Consider the following 18640-nt stretch of genomic DNA (forward strand, 5'->3'; position numbering starts at 1 on the left):
AGCGCAGCTGAGAGTTACCACACACTCAATATTGAGACTGCGGTATCCCCGCCCACAGCTTTCGGTTGCTGCCCTCGCTCTGGCCCAATTGTGTCATTGGAGAAACTGCTGCCTCTGCCATTGGACGATCAGCAGTGCTGTGGGCCGGGGATCTGTATTTCTGTCTCTCACAGAGGATTCCTCTCACTGCAGAGTTCCAGACTCAGGAAGGATCATGGGGAACCAGCTCGCTCAGATGCTCATCATTATCTCACTTCTCAGTCAGTATTTCCTTCCCAGTAAAACTCCATTCTCCTCCTGGCTGCTGTAACCCCGATGTTATTGTTGGTAAAAATAATAGTGATGGTGAAGATTAAGTTGATCAATTTGGGTTTGATACTGATTGTTGTTCTTAATCTATTTTTTATGTCAGATTGGAGCCACCAGGATACAGTGGAGCAGCCGGATGCAGAAATAAAGATTGAAGAGGAAAGTAATGTCACACTAACCTGCAACTTGAAGACAAGCACTGCTAACCCGTATGTGTACTGGTACAGTCAGAGTCCTGGGAAGTCTCCACATTACATGCTTCGTGTTCTGGGAAAGAACCTTTACAGACACCCTGACATCGCCGATCGCGTTTCAGCAACCTTAAACAAAACTGCGAAACTTAGCGAGCTAATGATAGTCAACACGCTGATGTCTGATAGCGCACTGTATCTCTGTGCCTTGCAGCCCACACTGCTACAGATATAGCGGGTCCCGTACAAAAACCCAACAGTCAGAGTCCCAGTTAGTGCTCAGCAAAGAAACAATAATCCAGCCTCCACAGTGAGAGTTACAGTCGGGGACCATTAGAAACTGGCAACAAATCGCACCCTACTTCACAATATTCCAGATGTGATCCCACGCATACCCTCAATAATTGAAGCATAACCTCCATGTTTTTGTGATGAATTCATTCACCTCACAATAAATAACAATATCCTCATTATTTGCTGCACCTGGAAACTGACGTTTGTGATTCACGCACTCGGACACCCAGATCCCTCCGAATCTCAGTCCACTGCAATTCGTCAGATAATTAGCTTCTCTGTGTGTCTGCTTCGCAAAATTTACAATTTAATATTTTCCACATTATATTCTGTTTGCCAGACATGTGTCCATTCAATTACCCTGTCCATGCCCTTTTATAGGCCCCTAAGGTCCTCTTCAACATTTACTTTCCTACACCTCTCTCTGGTGAGCAGATTTAGCAACTATACCGTCCAAGTCATTTATCTAAATTGTAAACGTTCGAAGCCCAGCACTAACCACATCCTGACAAACTAAAAAAAAACAGTTTGATGTTCATTGTGGATTGCAGGAAAAGGTTACAGAATTACAGATCCCGGGATTCCTGCTGAGGCAATAACAAACTGGGAAAGACCTCCACGATCACAGGGCAGAAAATGTGTATCAGACTTTGAACAAGCTGTTATCGGGACGGCAGCTCGCAGCGTTACCGCCAGTTCTTTGTCGATATTTTATGTTAATAACAGGAAATAATTTGGGACCACCTCGCCCTCTGGCGCGTTTCCCAGTGGGAGGAATTTACATGGTCAGAACTGTGGAAAGGGTGTAGATTTACGTATGGAGCAATATCCAATAGCAGTTCTTCAAAAGCCGTTTTTCAAGCCATGACATGTCGAATTATCAAGGAAGATTGAATGATGTTAAAACAAAGGCCGTTTTACATTATGTCTGAGTCGCTTCATTTATGATTTTACCTGATCCTTCACTCGATGCATCACACCCGTTATTTCTCACTTGTTTTCATTTCTCTTTTCATTGTTTCAGAACGTGCGTATCTTTACGTATCTTTACGTATTCTTCTTTCACTCATTCCGGTTTGCATGTTAACGCTTCCCCTTCGACTGTATTTCCAATTCTCTTCATGTTTCACCCTCTTTAAATCTTCCCCTTCTCGCTACGTTTTGCTCTCATTCCCCCTTTCCATGGAATTCCACATCCCGCCTCATGAAACGCCGATATAGCAGACACAGCAAAGCGGCTTGGTAAGACGGTGCAGGTTTTTGTATGGGGTCTCCCTCTGTTAGTTACACTGTGGCTCACAGCGCAGAGATAGGTGGCAGAGTCTGTAACTCGCGCGGCTCTCACAGTCAGGATACTGAGCTTATTGTTTCCAGCGATTGAAGCTGTAATCCTCCCGTGTTGGTCGGTTCCTCTTGTGGCCATCACCAGATGCTGGGGTGACTGGTTCGGGTACTGTCTGTACCAGCTTACGAGGTTAAAAGCTATACTGCTGGTGCAGTTCATGGACACGTTACCCGCTTCACTAACAACCATCCACCCAGGGAGCTGCAGCATCGCAGCTTCTCCGCTCACCTCCGTGCAGATCAGAGTGAAACACAGCAAAATGCCAGTGTGAACCCGAAGCATTATCAGTTCACACGCAATACCGAGCTCGGCTCAGAACCAGGAGATGAATACTATATTCTGAAAAATTAACGGGGTGCCAAACACTTACTTCGGGTTCACTCAGTGACGTGTTTCTGTTAAACTAACTAAATGAGCTGAGCATTCCTTCAGGTTTAACCACCCATTCTGCACGTTTCACACTGACACCAGCTCGCACTGAGAGCACACACCTGACCTCCCAGGTTAAATACTTTCCATACATCACACTGCTCTCTGGCGGTGTATATCGGTATGTGCACGGTGCAATTATTCACTTGAACTGCCGACAAGTTGCATAGTAACGAATGAGAACATATATTCCCTCCTTCCTGTTATAGCTACTTTCTTGCGGGAGAGACTAAATCTCACCTTCATGTCTGCTGTCCAAGGATTGCGGTGCCTTTTGCTCACTCACTCTTCCTGCAGCGTTGTTGCACACTCCTCACTCACTCTTCCTGCAAATCTGACCACTCGGTTTGACAAGAAGAAGGTCCTGATGAAGGTACTTATATCATGTTCTAATTTGAACCCGTCAAATGCGAACTCGTCTATCTATCGGACATTTGTAACAGTAATAGCAACAGTGAGAACACATGATAATAAATAACTTGTTTTAAATTTCAAGTTTCATATCAGTGTTAAAATAATGTTTCTGTTTACGCACTGGCTCCCTCCATCACATTTTCTTCACTATATATATTCACCCAGTCTCTCACTGCCCTCTGGTGGCAGCGACAATCATTACAATGTGCGCTTCAAAATACCTGTCCCATTTCTGGAACATAAGGCCATAAGACATTGGAGCAGAATGAGGCCATTTGGCCCATCAGGATTGCTCCGCCGGTCAATCACAGCTGATGTGTTTCTCATCCCCATTCTCCTGCCTTCTCCGTATAACCCTGATACCCTTATTAATCAAGAACCGATCTATCGCTCTCTGGTGTGGGGCAGCTGAGGCGCAGCGAGGTAAGAAGCACCTATTTCTTGAGGCACTAGCTGCCGGAAGGGAAGTGTTTAAAGGGACAATTAAAAAGGTAAGAGAGACAGACAAGGTGTTGGTATCGGACGGGGACGGGGACGGGGGGGGGGGTACAATGGGGTTGGGGGCCGCGGTGATCGGGGGGGGGGGGGGTACAATGGGGTGGGGGGCCGCGGTGATCGAACAGCAAGCGAGGGGGTCTGCTCAGACCGGGCGTGTGTCGGATCACAAGGTGGGGTCGGGTCAAACCAGAGGGCCTCCGAAGGAACAAAGAAGAGGGTATGGGAGGCGCAGAAGGAGTGTCGGAGCGGAGGGAGGAGGGTCAGATTGGACTGGAGTTGGGGGGGGGGGGGTGGGGGTGGGGGGGGTGTCAGGCATTTGGCCCATCCAGTCTGCACCGACCCTCTGAAAGAGCACTCTACCTCGGCCCACTCCCCAGCCCTAAACCCTGCAACCCCACTTAACCTGCACATCCTTGGACATTAAGGGACAATTTTCGCATGGCTACTCCACTTATCCTGCACATCTATGTTGCTGACGGTGTAGCCTCTGGGATGGCCACGTCCCGATTACAAAATGGACACTTGCAAAGACTGCAGGGAAAATTGGACAATGTTAAGAAACAAGCAGGTGCAAGATCTGTCTGTTGATTAGAACCTTAAACTGTCAGACAGGACAGAAACTACCAAGCAATCTACATACTAATGAGCCATCTCCGGGGGCAAAATGGAAACATTTAGACACACTATGTTAAGGCAGGCTCCCCGGCGTCAGAAGAGGCTAAGACAAAGCAGACTAACAGTCACCAGGACACGCCCAGCGATCAGGGAACCACCCACCTATTGGAGGAAAATTGATACGACTGATTGAGAAAGACCCAATTAGTTGAGGTCAAGTTCAAGGCCCGCCCAGCGGACTTCCGGGTGCGGGCGGACTTCCGGGTGCGGCTATGCAGAGCTAGGTCGCATATTCGGTAGCTCCCGCTTGGAACGGACTTTTGGGCTCTTTTACAGGGCCCCCACGGCATTGGTTTGACATTTCCCGGTGTGGCAGGAAGACTGCAACATTCCCCTGACAGTGTCGCCCAGGAACTTTATGTCTTTTGGTTACCAGACCCGGCAGAAACAGTAAACGATTTGGCTGCAACAGGATAAACAGGGCCTCTTCCAGCATGCAGGCGGGGGAAGGGCAAGCTTAAAGCTGCAAACTGACCTGAGGGCCTTTATCAAAGTTGAATTCTAACAGCAGAGGGAACAACTGTGAAAAGATCTCACCAAGGCCGCTGAACATAGAACATAGAACATACAGCACAGAACAGGCCCTTCGGCCCACGATGTTGTGCTGAACCTTTGTCCTAGATTAATCATAGATTATCATTGAATTTACAGTGCAGAAGGAGGCCATTCGGCCCTTTGAGTCTGCACCGGCTCTTGGAAAGAGCACCCTACCCAAACTCAACACCTTCACCCAACACCAAGGGCAATTTGGACATTAAGGGCAATTTATCATTGGCCAATTCACCTAACCCGCACATCTTTGGATTGTGGGAGGAAACCGGAGCACCCGGAGGAAACCCACGCAGACACGGGGAGGGCGTGCAGACTCCGCACAGTCAGTGACCCAAGCCGGAATCGAACCTGGGACCCTGGAGCTGTGAAGCAATTGTGCTATCCACAATGCTACCGTGCTGCCCTTGAGAACAAATAAATCTACACTATATCATTTAACCGTAATCCATGTACCTATCCAATAGCTGCTTGAAGGTCCCTAATGTTTCCGACTCAACTACTTCCACACGCAGTGCATTCCATGCCCCCACTACTCTCTGGGTAAAGAACCTACCTCTGATATCCCTCCTATATCTTCCACCTTTCACCTTAAATTTATGTCCCCTTGTAATGGTTTGTTCCACCCGGGGAAAAAGTCTCTGACTGTCTACTCTATCTATTCCCCTGATCATCTTATAAACCTCTATCAAGTCGCCCCTCATCCTTCTCCGTTCTGATGAGAAAAGGCCTAGCACCCTCAACCTTTCCTCGTAAGACCTACTCTCCATTCCAGGCAACATCCTGGTAAATCTTCTTTGCACCTTTTCCAAAGCTTCCACATCCTTCCTAAAATGAGGCGACCAGAACTGTACACAGTACTCCAAATGTGGCCTTACCAAAGTTTTGTGCAGCTGCATCATCACCTCACAGCTCTTAAATTCAATCCCTCTGTTAATGAACGCGAGCACACCATAGGCCTTCTTCACAGCTCTATCCACTTGAGTGGCAACTTTCAAAGATGTATGAACATAGACCCCAAGATCTCTCTGCTTCTCCACATTGCCAAGAACTCTACCGTTAACCCTGTATTCCGCATTCATATTTGTCCTTCCAAAATGGACAACCTTTTGAAGAAGAAGGTTGGCCGAGGAGCTGAAGAAGCGGGGACGAGTCTTCCGGGGGCGGCCATGGAGGAGTAGGTCGCGCATTCGGCAGCTCCCGTCTGGAATGGGCACTTAGACCTTTTTCAGGAGTTTCCACAGACATTTTGGGGTAGATTGGTGAAGCGAATACTGCCAAAAGGATTCCCTCTCGAGACTTCCGGTTGCGGCTATGCGGAGCTAAGTCGCACATTCGGCGGCTCCCGCAAAAACGGACTTTTGGGCTCTTTTCTGGCCCCCAAGGGCACTTTTTCGACGTTTCCGGTGTGGGAAGGAGTTAATAATAGCTCCCCGTCAGTATATGGCTTTAACTAGGAGCGGGATGACAGAAAAGGTGGTGGTGGACCCGAAGAAGGGAGGGAAGAAGGACAAAATGGCGGCGGGCGGAGGAGCAACAGGAGGGTATCCAGCGCTGCCTCAGAGAGATTAAAACGGACCTGCTAGTGCAGATGAAGGCTTCTATTGATAAGCTGCTGGAGCCACAGACGGCCCGGGGGGTGGCGATTCGAGAGGCACAACAAAAGGTCTCTGACAATGAGGACGAAATCTTAGTCCTGGCGGTAAAGGTGGAGGCGCACGAGGCGCTCCACAAGAAATGGCAGGAGCGGTTCGAGGAGATGGAGAATCGGTCGAGGCGGAAGAATCTGCGGATTCTGGGCCTCCCGGAGGGGCTGGAGGGGCCGGACATGGGGGCCTATGTGGTCACGATGTTAAACTCGCTGATGGGAGCGGGGTCCTTCCAGGGTCCCCTGGAGCCCATAGAGTGTTGGCAAGGAGGCCCAAGGCTAACGAGCCTCCGCGGGCAGTGCTGGTGCGGTTCGATCGGTTTGTCGATCGGTAGTGTGTGCTCAGGTGGGCCAAGAAGGAGAGGAGCAGCAGGTGGGAGAATGCAGAGGTTCGGATATATCAGGACTGGAGTGCGGAGGTGGCGAAGAGGAGGGCCGGGTACAATCGAGCGAAGGCGGTGCTGCACAGGATGGGGGTGAGGTTTGGCATGTTGCACCCGGCGCGACTGTGGGTTACCTACAAGGACAGGCACCATTATTTTGAGTCTCCGGAGGAGGCGTGGGCCTTTATTCAGGCCGAGAAGCTGGACACAGACTGAGGGTCGGGATGGGCGATTGGGGACTGTGGTGGATATGTTATGCCTATTTTTGGTTCGGGGGGGGGGGTGGGGGCTCTGCATTGTTTTGGGTCTCTTTTTCTCTGTGTTTTTCTCTTTCGGGTTGGGGAGGGTGGATGGGGTGGGTTGGGCACTGTTTTGGTTGGTGGCGGGGCCTGGTAGGTGGAGAGCGTGGGATTTTGTTCCCGTGCTGAAGACTGGGGGGGGGGGGGGAAGCGAGGATTGTCTCCCGCGCTTAGAACAGAGGGGGAGAGCCTGTGAATGAGGAGCGGGAGAGGAGGGTGTGCCACACAATGGGAGGAGTCGAAGGGGAGGTGGGAATGGCTGGGGTCAGCAGGAGTCAGCTGACTTGCGGAAGTAGGAAGTACAATGGGGGGAGTAAACCAGCTAGCATGGGTCCTAGCCGGGGGGGGGGGGGGGGGGATCGAGTTGCTCCTGCTAAGATCAAGGAGGAGCTGGAGCGAGTGGGGTGGGTCGAGACGGGGGTATGCTGCTGTGGGGAACGGGCCGGGTGTGGGGTGCGGGTGCGGGTGCGTGGCTGGCCGAGGAGGGGTCACGGCTAGTCGGCGGGGGAGCGGGGCTGGTAGCCCCCTGATCCGGCTGCTAACCTGGAATGTAAGGGGACTGAATGGGCTGGTTAAGCGGGCCCGCGTGTTCACGCACCTGAAGGGGCTCAAGGCGGATGTGGTTATGCTCCAGGAGACACACCTGAAGGTGGCAGACCAGGTAAGACTGAGGAAAGGGTGGGTAGGTCAGGTGTTTCACTCGGGGCTTGATACCAAAAATCGAGGGGTGGCGATCTTGATGGGAAAGAAGGTGTTATTCGAGGCGTCGAGCATTGTGACAGATAATGGCGGTAGGTACATAATGGTAAGTGGTAAGTTGCAGGGAGAGAGGGTGGTACTGGTCAATGTGTATGCTCCGAACTGGGACGATGCGGGTTTTATGCGGCGTATGTTGGGTCAGATCCCAGACTTGGAAGTGGGGGGCCTGATAATGGGGGGAGACTTTAACACGGTGTTGGATCCTGCACTGGATCGCTCCAGGTCTAGGACGGGTAGGAAGCCGGCGGCGGCTAGAGTGTTGAGAGGATTCATGGACCAAATGGGAGGGGTGGACCCTTGGAGATTTGCAAGGCCGGGGGCTAGGGAATTTTCATTCTTCTCACATGTCCATAAGGCTTATTCTCGAATCGACTTTTTCATTTTGAGTAGGGCGCTGATAGCGAGAGTAGAGGATACCGAGTATTCGGCAATAGCCATTTCGGACCACGCCCCGCATTGGGTGGACTTGGAGATGGGGGAGGAGAGGGACCAGCGCCCGCTGTGGCACTTGGAGGTGGGGCTGTTGGCGGACGAGGAGGTGAGCGAGCGGGTCCGAGGAAGTATAGAGAGGTACTTGGAGACCAACGACAATGGGGAGGTCCGAGTGGGGATGGTATGGGAGGCACTGAAGGCGGTGGTGAGGGGAGAGCTGATCTCCATCAGGGTCCACAAGGAGCGGAGGGAGCGGGGGGAGAGGGAGAGGCTGGTGGGGGAGATGGTGAGGGTAGACAGGAGGTATGAGGAAGAACCTGAGGAAGGATTGTTGAAGAAGAGGCGCAGCCTCCAGGCCGAATTCGACCTGGTGACCACCAGGAAGGCGGAGGTGCAGTGGAGGAAGGCCCAGGGGGTGGTCTACGAGTATGGGGAAAAGGCAAGCCGGATGCTAGCTTCAGAAGCGGGACGCAGCTAGGGAGATCGGGGGAGTTAAGGACAGGGGAGTGAGCATGGTGCGGAGTGGGGCTGGCATCAATGGGGTCTTCATGGACTTCTACGAGGAATTGTACGATCCGAGCCCCCACGGGAGGAGGGAGTGATGGGCCGTTTCCTGGACCAATTGAGGTTTCCAAAGGTGGAAGAGGGACTGGTGGCGGGACTGGGGGCCCCGATTGGGCTGGAGGAGCTGATCAAAGGGATAGGAAGCATGCAGGCGGGGAAGGCACCGGGGCCAGACGGTTCCCCGGTCGAGTTCTATAAATAATATATGGACCTGTTGGGCCCGCTGTTAGTTAGGACCTTCAATGAGGCAAGGGGGGGGGGGGGGGGGGCTTTACCCCCGACGATGTCCCGGGCACTGATCTCCTTGATCCTGAAGCGGGACAAGGATCCCCTGCAATGTGGGTCTTACAGACCGATTTCCTTGCTAAATGTAGATGCCAAGGTGCTGGCGAAGGTCTTAGCCATGAGGATTGAAGATTGTGTGCCGCAGGTCATCCATGAAGACCAGGCGGGGTTTCTGAAGGGGAGACAGTTGAACGCGAATGTGCGGAGGCTTTTGAACGTTATCATGATGCCGGCGAGGGAGGGGGAGGCGGAGATAGTGGTGGCGATGGACGCTGAGAAAGCCTTCGATAGGGTAGAGTGGGGGTACCTGTGGGAGGTGCTGAAGAGTTTCGGGTTTGGGGAGGGGTTTGTCAGGTGGGTTAGGCTGTTGTATGAGGTCCCGATGGCGAGTGTGGCCACAAATAGGAGGAGGTCCGAGTACTTTCAGTTGCACCGAGGGATGAGACAGGGGTGTCCCCTGTCCCCCCTGTTCTTCGCACTGGCGATTGAACCCCTGGCTATGGCACTGAGAGAGTCGAGGAACTGGAGGGGGTTGGTGCGGGGTGGGGAGGAGCATAGGGTGTCGCTTTATGCGGACGACCTGCTGCTGTATGTGGCGGACCCGGTGGGAGGAATGCCAGAGGTAATGAGGATCCTTCGGGAATTCGGGGACTTTTTGGGGTACAAGCTCAATATGGGGAAGAGCGAGCAATTCGTAGTTCAGCTAGGGGACCAGGAGAGGGGGATTGGCGAGCTCCCACTAAAAAGGGCGGAGAGGAGCTTCAGGTATTTGGGGGTCCAGGTGGCCAGGGGCTGGGGGGCCCTACATATGCTTAACTTTACAAGGCTGGTGGAGCAAATGGAGGTGGAGTTCAAGAGGTGGGGCGCATTGCCGCTGTCCCTGGCGGGTAGGGTGCAGTCAATCAAAATGACGGTGCTCCCAAGTATTTTGTTCCTGGTTCAGTGCCTCCCCGTGTTTATCCCGAAGGCTTTTGTCAGGCGCATTAACAGGAGTATAATGGGGTTTCTGTGGGCGCGAGGGACTCTGAGGGTGAGAAGGGTGTTCCTGGAGCAGAGTAGAGATAGGGGGGGCTGGCGCTGCCAAACCTCTGTGGGTACTACTGGGCCGCCAATGCGACAATGGTGCGCAAGTGGGTGATGGAGGGGGAGGGGGCTGCATGGAAGAGGCTGGAGACGGCGTCCCGTGTGGGTACGAGTCTGGGGGCGCTGGCAACGGCGCCGCTGCCGTTCCCTCCAAGGAGGTATACCACGAGCCCGATGCTGGTGGCGGCCCTCAAAATTTGGGGGCAGTGGAGGCAGCATAGGGGGGAAGTTAGGGCCTCGGCGTGGACCCCATTACGGGGGAACCACCGGTTCGCCCCAGGAAGAACAGGTGGAGGGTTTTCGGGGTGGCACAGAGCAGGGATACGAAGGTTGGGGGACCTGTTTGTGGACGGGAAGTTCGCAAGCTTGGGTGAGCTGGAGGAGAAGTACAGGCTCCTCCTTCCCCCCCCCCCCCCCCCCCCCCCCCCGGGAACACCTTCAGGTACTTACAGGTAAGGGCGTTTGCCAGACGGCAGGTGGTGGAATTGCCATGGCTACTGCCACACACAGTACAGGACAGGGTGCTCTCGCGGGGGGGGGGGGGGGGGGGGGAGTGGGGAAGATCTCGGAAACTTACCAGGTGATGCAGGAGGAGGAGGAGGCCTCGGTGGTGGAGTTGAAAGGTAAGTGGGAGGAGGAGTTGGGAGAGGAGACCGAAGAGGGGACGTGGGCAGATGCCCTAGGGAGGGTGAACTCTTCCTCTTTGTGTGCGAGGCTCAGCCTCATACAGTTTAAGGTGCTGCACAGGGCACACATGACCGGGACAAGGATGAGCAAGTTATTTGGGGGTGAGGACAGGTGTGTTAGGTGCTCAGGGAGCCCAGCAAATCACACCCATATGTTCTGGGCATGCCCAGCGCCGGAGGAATTTTGGAAGGACGTAGCGAGGACGGTGTCGAGGGTGGTCGGATCCAGGGTCAAACCGGGCTGGGGGCTCGCAATATTTGGGGTGGCAGAGGAGCCGGGAGTGCAGGAGGCAAAAGAGGCCGGAATTCTGTCCTTTGCATCCCTGGTAGCCGGGCGAAGAATTCTCCTTCAGTGGAAAGATACGAGGCCCCCAAGCGTGGAATCCTGGATCAGCGATATGGCAGAGTTCATTAAATTGGAGAGGGTGAATTTCGCCTTGAGAGGGTCGGTACAAGGGTTCTTTAGGCGGTGGCAACCGTTCTTAGACTTTCTGGCAGAACGATAGACATTGGCCAATGGCAGCAGCAGCTCGGGGGGTGGGTTTACTTTATTTTTGTTTATGTTATTTACACTGGAGGGTCTGAGGGGGTGTATACACCTGTTGTCTTAAGTCGGGGTGTTAATGTTAATTTATTATTTAAGTACGTGGGGTGGGGGGAGGAGTTTGGGGGGGTTGCTTTTTTAGATTGTGTTTTGTACTTAACCCTGTTGGGTTCTTTTTTCTTTCTCATTTTGTTGTTGATATTTTATGAAAACCTTTAATAAAAATTATTTTAAAAATAAAAGTTCAAGGCCCGCCCAAAAGCGCACGGAGCCCTTTTCAGTATAAAAGATATTCCCCAAGGGAGAATCTTCCTTCTTTGGCTTTGGCTCTCAGCGAAGAGAGAGACGAGCCTAGCAGCTGCACCAGACCAAGTAAGTCCCATGTCAATGCACGCTACGAGATAGACGCTCCTAGTGGCTACACTGTAAACAACTCAACCCATCAGCCTCAGAACCAAGCAACGGCCATTGTTCCTCTCACTGACTGGGCACCCGAAGCTAAGTATAGGCTTTAGTAATAGTGGTAGTTTAGTTTGTAGAGTTTATGCATGAGTAGATTTGACTGTGTGTAAATAAATGAGCATTGCTTTTGAACATACTAACTGGTGTATCGTGTCATTGATCAGTATTCGGTTCTGAACCTTGTGGCGGTGTCGAAAGATACCTGGCGACTCTTGAGCAAACATAATTAAACAAAGCCAAATTAAGAGCCAAACAAAGAGAGCAACAACGGCTCAGTATATCATCATATTCGCAAGGCCTAATGTTCATGCAAAATACAGAGTTCTCATCCAAACACCCATTGTTTACAACAATGCCCACCAAATTCATTAGAATTTCATTTGTTCCAGCTCTGGACGAAATAACTGCCCACCTCACATTATAAATAAGCCTATTCCTGTCAACCATGGAGATGAACAAATTCACTTTGTGGCTTTCGATCTGAGCTTTCAGGATGATTTGGAGTCCAATGAGCTGTGAGAAGATTTGTTGAATTGAAGAGAAAAGGAGCTTACAGGCAATTGGATGTGACTCGATGACGTTGTGAGCAATGTACCAATCAGCAGGCACTCGGATGTGACTCAACCTCTTCTCAACTCTTGACGAAAACAATTTCAGCCTTAACCAGTTCTGCTGAAAGCTGCCACGATCTCTCTGCAAACATGTCACCTGTTACTTTGTATTTATTCCTCACAGCGGTCTCGCTTTTAACCGGTAAGTTCACCGTTTACTCAACTCTTTATGTCACAGCTTTTCCGCACATGACATTCTGTCAGGCAGTGCGCTCAATACAAGGGGGTGGTGTGGGTGGTCGGACAAATAGATTGACCCCAACTTCGAAAGGTCATCCGAATTTCTCTGGTCCCAGCACGGAACACTGCTGGAAGTCGGCACATTTCCCGAGGGAATGAGAGCGGAAGAGTTAGGCTGAGATTGAAGGTCCACTGGTGCCAGTGAATGACATTGACAAACAGCAGACTGTCAAACACACAGACCGTTAGGACTTTGCGCTTCCAGTTGCAGTGACTGAAGGTGAGGACCGGATCTAGTTCGAAAGAACGGAATCTTTGTGTTAGAAGATTTATTTAATCCGTCCAAACATTTTCCCGTTGCAACCACTAAGCTGTGGAAAATATATTTCTATTGTCTTGTCTGATCATTCTCTGAGGTTATTATTCAGGATGATGGGACGAATCTGCGGTATAGACTCAGTGAATTCGCATTGTTTAATTTAAAATCACTCTTGGTTCTTACAGGACATTGTCGAGGAGATTCCGTTTCACAGATACCGGCTTCAGTCACAGTTAATGAAGGAGATGATGTTCAATTGTTCTGTAATTATACAGCTACAAGGACGAGCAATCCTGACCTATTCTGGTACCGTCAGTACCCTAGCGCATCCATGGAGTACCTGCTGCAGATTAGTAAATACACCGGGAACACCGAGAGATCCCCAGGGGACCGTATTTCAGCGGAGCTCAATGATACAATCCGCACCGTCCGGCTGAGAGTGACTAATACAGAGCTGACAGACTCCGCGGTGTATTACTGCGCGCTGAGACCCACAGAGACACAGAGCTGGGCTGAACGTGTACAAAAACTGTCACTACTCAGCATAACAGAGCGTTAGTCAAACACTGTGATCAGCGGCGAGTCTGAAATGGAGCCTGAAATCGAGGTGATATCTCAACTTTTCAATTCTAACATACACTTTTAGCACTAATAAATTTTTTGCCAAAATAAAGCAATGGAAGGGGGCAGTTTGGAGAATGAAATTAGAATATTTATAGAGCTTCAGGTTCCAAAGTGTTTCACCGTCACTGTTATAATAAAATGTAGAAAACCCAGCAGCCAATGGAACTCAGCATATCATCCCATACAGTAATATTTAACCGTCTCGCTGTTACAGTAATTGTGATTGGTGGATGGATATTGGACAGGGCGTCTCTCCTGCTCTTTTTTTGGAAATGGTGGCCATGCGGTGTAAATACCTCCATTGGTATGTGTTTCTCTGTGTCTGCTTCGCACAGAGATACATTCCGGAGGAAGGCAGTGTCCTCAATTTAACATATCATCCAGAGGCCAGGAACTCTGAGAGTGCAGCATTCCCTGAGGAATGCACCGTCTCCTCGGTAAATTCCAGGATTGTTGTTCCTGACGGACTGCCCGTGTCCTGTTGAGGGGAAAGAACCTCTGAACAGGCTGGAGACAGAATCCTGGAAAATCCCAGGAGGTGGTGACCACTTATTTATCCAATCCGGGAAAAGGAGACTGGAATAAAGAATAGGAAATTAATAACAAATTAATGATCCCCATGGGAAAAGGAGGGGAATTAATTTAACCCCTGGAGTAAAACATGACTTGGCAAGCGAAAGTAAAACTTTTACTGATGTCGCCCCTGTTACCCACTCCGGATGGCCGAACGCATTTTCAAACCTCAGGAAGTTCATTTCCACTGCAGTCGGTGTCGTGATGTCGGAGATATTATTAACACAGAGGGCTTTGGGAATGTTTAATTCTCCGACAGAAAGTGTTGTCATCCTAATGCTTGAGCAAAGGGATTTGAGAGTCTAGGCATTTCCCTGGTTACCTTGTCGCAAATAGTAACCAGAACATTCTGTAACGAATTGGTGGACATCCCTTTCTCTTTCTCTCTGATATATTGAGGAATCACATTGATTAGAACCTGCTAAATCTTAGTCAGACCACCCAGTGATATTGGAATACAACAATTTATTATGTTCACTGTCTAAGTCTCCACTGCCACCCTTCACACCCTCCAGGTACCACCATCGCTGGTTGACCACGGGCTTCCATTAGATTGACCCATGATTATGTTTGACTGCAGTGGTTTCAATTGCCTCCTGCAGTTTGGTTGACGAGAAAACTCTCCAGATCTTACGACCTGTCATTGGGCATAATGGAAGAGTTTACAAGCTGATCATCAGTCGGTTTAACCAGGCTACGAACCAGAAAGTCCTGAAGTGGGACTGGATTTCAGAGCCTCAGGACCAGAAACGTGCTCTGTGCGAGAGCTTCTGTAAGTCATACATAGGTTCTTGCCCTAAATACATGAAATTGCACGAAGCACAGATATTTCCTGTGCTCCTCAGCTGTCAGTTGTAACGGCGGTGAACTGACGCCTCTGTAAGTTTTGAACACAGATAAAGTACTAGCGCGCCATCCAGTGGAGTGTTGTCTGTGAATCATCGATTCTAAATTTATCCTCGAATATGGCGGGATTTTTATTGCGACAGATTATCACGGGTTTTATCACTTTGATTATTTTATCACCGCATCTGATAGATTTTTCATTGCATTACCGGATCCGCTCTGTGTCTCACTGTCTCTGCTTCACACAGAGATACATTCCGGAGTCCTGGATCGCGCTGCCATCCATAGATATGGTATTGGACTTCTTTGTTCTGTTAAAGGACAGGGTGTAGCGTCCTTTGGTCTGATTCCCCTGGTAAATGGAGGCGATAAACGTGGGAGCTCCCTGTCAGTGTCTGTCTGTACCAGACTATGGAATAGCCATAACCAATGGAGAGCCGACAGTTCATTTCAGCCCGATCCCCTGCCCGAGACACCTCCTGCTCAGGGTGGGAGCTCTGATCCTCACACTGAACGGCTACGATAAAAAAAGAATCACGCATAAACCACACGGCATGAAGAGGTTGTTAAAACAATGCATCAGATAAGAAAATGAACTCACCCAACATCGGCAGCATCAGAGTTCCAGCTGGAAACAGCTCTTTCCTGGGGTTTCTGGTCATGATGATGATGGTGGACAAAAGGCGGATCAATCCGGGTCTGATTTCCAGACTGGGACTTGCTGCCGAGTCCGGGACTCAATGCTGTGCGGGTGAGGAGAGGGAGAGCTTTACATTCTCCCCCTGAATGTGAGACTGATGGGCCATATTGTCACCGATTGGACTATTATGGGATGTCGTTATCTGCCGTTACTCACGGTGCCACTGTGCGATTTGTTGTTTCTCAATTCATGGACCACGCGAATCGTCACTGATTCCAACCCTCTCTGCTTCCTGTGTGTAAGAGCAGGTTAACATGATTCATATAGTCAGTGCTCTGTTGTCTTTATAACAGAACAGAACCGTTCGTTATCTTCGAATCATAGAGTTTGACAGTCCAAAAAGAGGACATTCGCTCAGTACATATGTATTGTCTCGCATAAAGAGTTATCCACTGATTAATCATGATTGTTTCCATACATTTCATCATTTTAAAATTTCTATTTACTGGTCAGATATTTCTTCCTTAAGCTGATTGATAGATTATGTTCCCGGCCCTGTTTCTCGTGCACTTGCTCCAGTTGCTGAAGTCTCTGCTCAGGATTATTGTCTCTTCACCTTTCCCAATCCCTCCCACACTGTCTGTGAAGTTAATACCAAACGAAAGAAGAGTCACAGAACCGATCCACGTGTTTGAACAGCATTTCCATCAGTGATCTGTACATATTTATGTGTGTCTGTATCTGTTCGAATATCTGCAACGCTGTTGATAAAACCGGGATCCTTTACCTCTTTAACGTCATCAGCAACGTGTCAAATTTCTGCATCGAACCCTGAATGCTTTCTCCTCTTTGACTCATTCAAATTATATTTACTTCTTAGTTCCTTCCTCGTTCTATCTACTTTATGTGTGTATATGATATAAACAGACACAACATTTATGGTTGTACTTTAGATCATCAGCTCTGTTGTTTGGTGGTTATTTAATGCAGGAAAAGATATGCTGGAGCAGACATATAGATTCCTGCACCATTGCACTGTTTACAGAACCAATGATAGGAAGAGGCCAGACGCAGCGATGTCTCCACCAGCACAATCGGTTCAGATCGAGAGCAGCAAACGGAAGTTGTGCGGTGGACACCGCAGTCTCTAAACTGAGCAAACTGTGCGGCGGTTACCAGCTGCCGTCACAAGTGCTGGAGCGGAAATAGCGACCACCCCGGAAGTCTGTGACCACCCTGCACCTGCTCGCTGCTCAAGTGACTGAGAACAAAGTGTGGGAGTGATATGAACGGCCCTGAACCATAGAGATTTAGGGAACGGAATGAGGGTTCAGTTTTCCTGTGTCTATTTGAAAACGCTGTCCCAATCGACTTTCACACCCCCACATTACCCATGCTGCTTTCCCTTCACAATTCTCTTTTGAAAGTTGCCGTTGAATCTTCTTCCTTCGTCATTTCATGCGTGGAATTACGGACGGTACCATATCGTAACGTAATAAATAAAATATCTGCTGCTTTTGGAAACAATTAGTTGTGTTCTATACTACCCAAAATACATAATTTTAGAACATCGTTTGAGTGTCGCTTCTACTTTCTTTGTTAAAAACAATGAAGGCAAGCATCTCTAGCCTTGTGCAAAGATGTGCCTCATGCCTCCTATTCTGATATACAACCCGCACTTTCTCCGACGCCTTAACAATAAAGAACAAAGAACAATACAGCACAAAAACGGGCCCTTCGGCCCTCCAAGCCTGTGCCGGTCATGATTCCACCTTTGTTCCTACTTTGTCCTGCACAGGTTTTGGACAGAGCCGGTCAGCAAATAATTCAACAGGTTTCGCGTCACATTTGGAATCATCTGACATAAACATCAACAGCACTATAAGCTGAGTGTAAGAAGCTCCAATTTGCGTTTCTGGGAAACATTCGTATCTTGTGTGTTTCCGTGCACGCGGAATTCATTCAATGGCCGCATTCTAACAGCAATGAGATAAATCCGGCAGCAGAGGGCGCCATGTTCAAGCAGGGGCGTGATGACGTCATGCGACGGAACTGTCAAAGCCGATAGGTTTGGGAGACGAGGCGATGTCATAATGGGTTTGGTAGCCTGGGTGATGTCGCAATGGGCCTGGTCCCCTGCAGTGTGTGGGTGGAACAATGAGCTGAACAGAGCCCGGGTTCCCTCTCTCCTCTCAATCTCTGCCTCATCCCATTCCCATTCACTCACAGAGATTCAGCCAGACATGTTTCGGCTAATACTGGCGGCGCTGTTGGGCGGTAAGTACTGGATAATGTTCACCATGCCTGATTAGCTGATAATAGATTGTAATAATTAATGATCAGAAATGTCTATCTGATGGGTAGAGTAGAGCTTCCACAAACTCACACATTTGCAAACAAATTTAGGTATCTTATGTTTAAACTCTTGATATTTAATTCCGCCACTATCGCAGGCTAACAATGCGCAGATCCAGTAACTCAGTCACCGATGACAAAACCCGGGGCAGAAGGGGATTCGGTGCAGTTGCATTGTCAATATTCAGAGCCGGACACTCGCTACGCCCAATGGTATCAGCAGCAAACGGCACAGCCATCAATCTGGATTATTCGCAATGTAATAACTCTGAAGAAAGATGCAGTTTCAGACGATATCTGGCACTGCTGACAAGTCTGAACAGAACGGTTACCTCAATATAAGCGCCCTCAGTATGGAGGACGGGGCGGTCTATTACTGTGCAATGAGGCACAGCGTTGTATATAATATAACACGCCGTAGAAAAACATTAGCGAGTATTTACTGGACAGCCAAGCTTTATTTAGTGTCATTGCTTGCGGGAATAATTTCACGAAAGCAGTCAGGTCTATCTATTGCAGTTATATTGCTGTCTCTGTTCTTGTACAAGTCAACACAGAGACAGTTTGGTAAATCATAAGGCTCATCTCCATGCGGCGATTTCTACAGTAAATTTAAACTTGGAAGACCCACGTACTAGCAGAG

This window comes from Scyliorhinus torazame, unplaced genomic scaffold, assembly GCF_047496885.1.
Source record: "Scyliorhinus torazame isolate Kashiwa2021f unplaced genomic scaffold, sScyTor2.1 scaffold_151, whole genome shotgun sequence".
NCBI classification, from domain to species: Eukaryota; Metazoa; Chordata; class Chondrichthyes; order Carcharhiniformes; family Scyliorhinidae; genus Scyliorhinus; species Scyliorhinus torazame.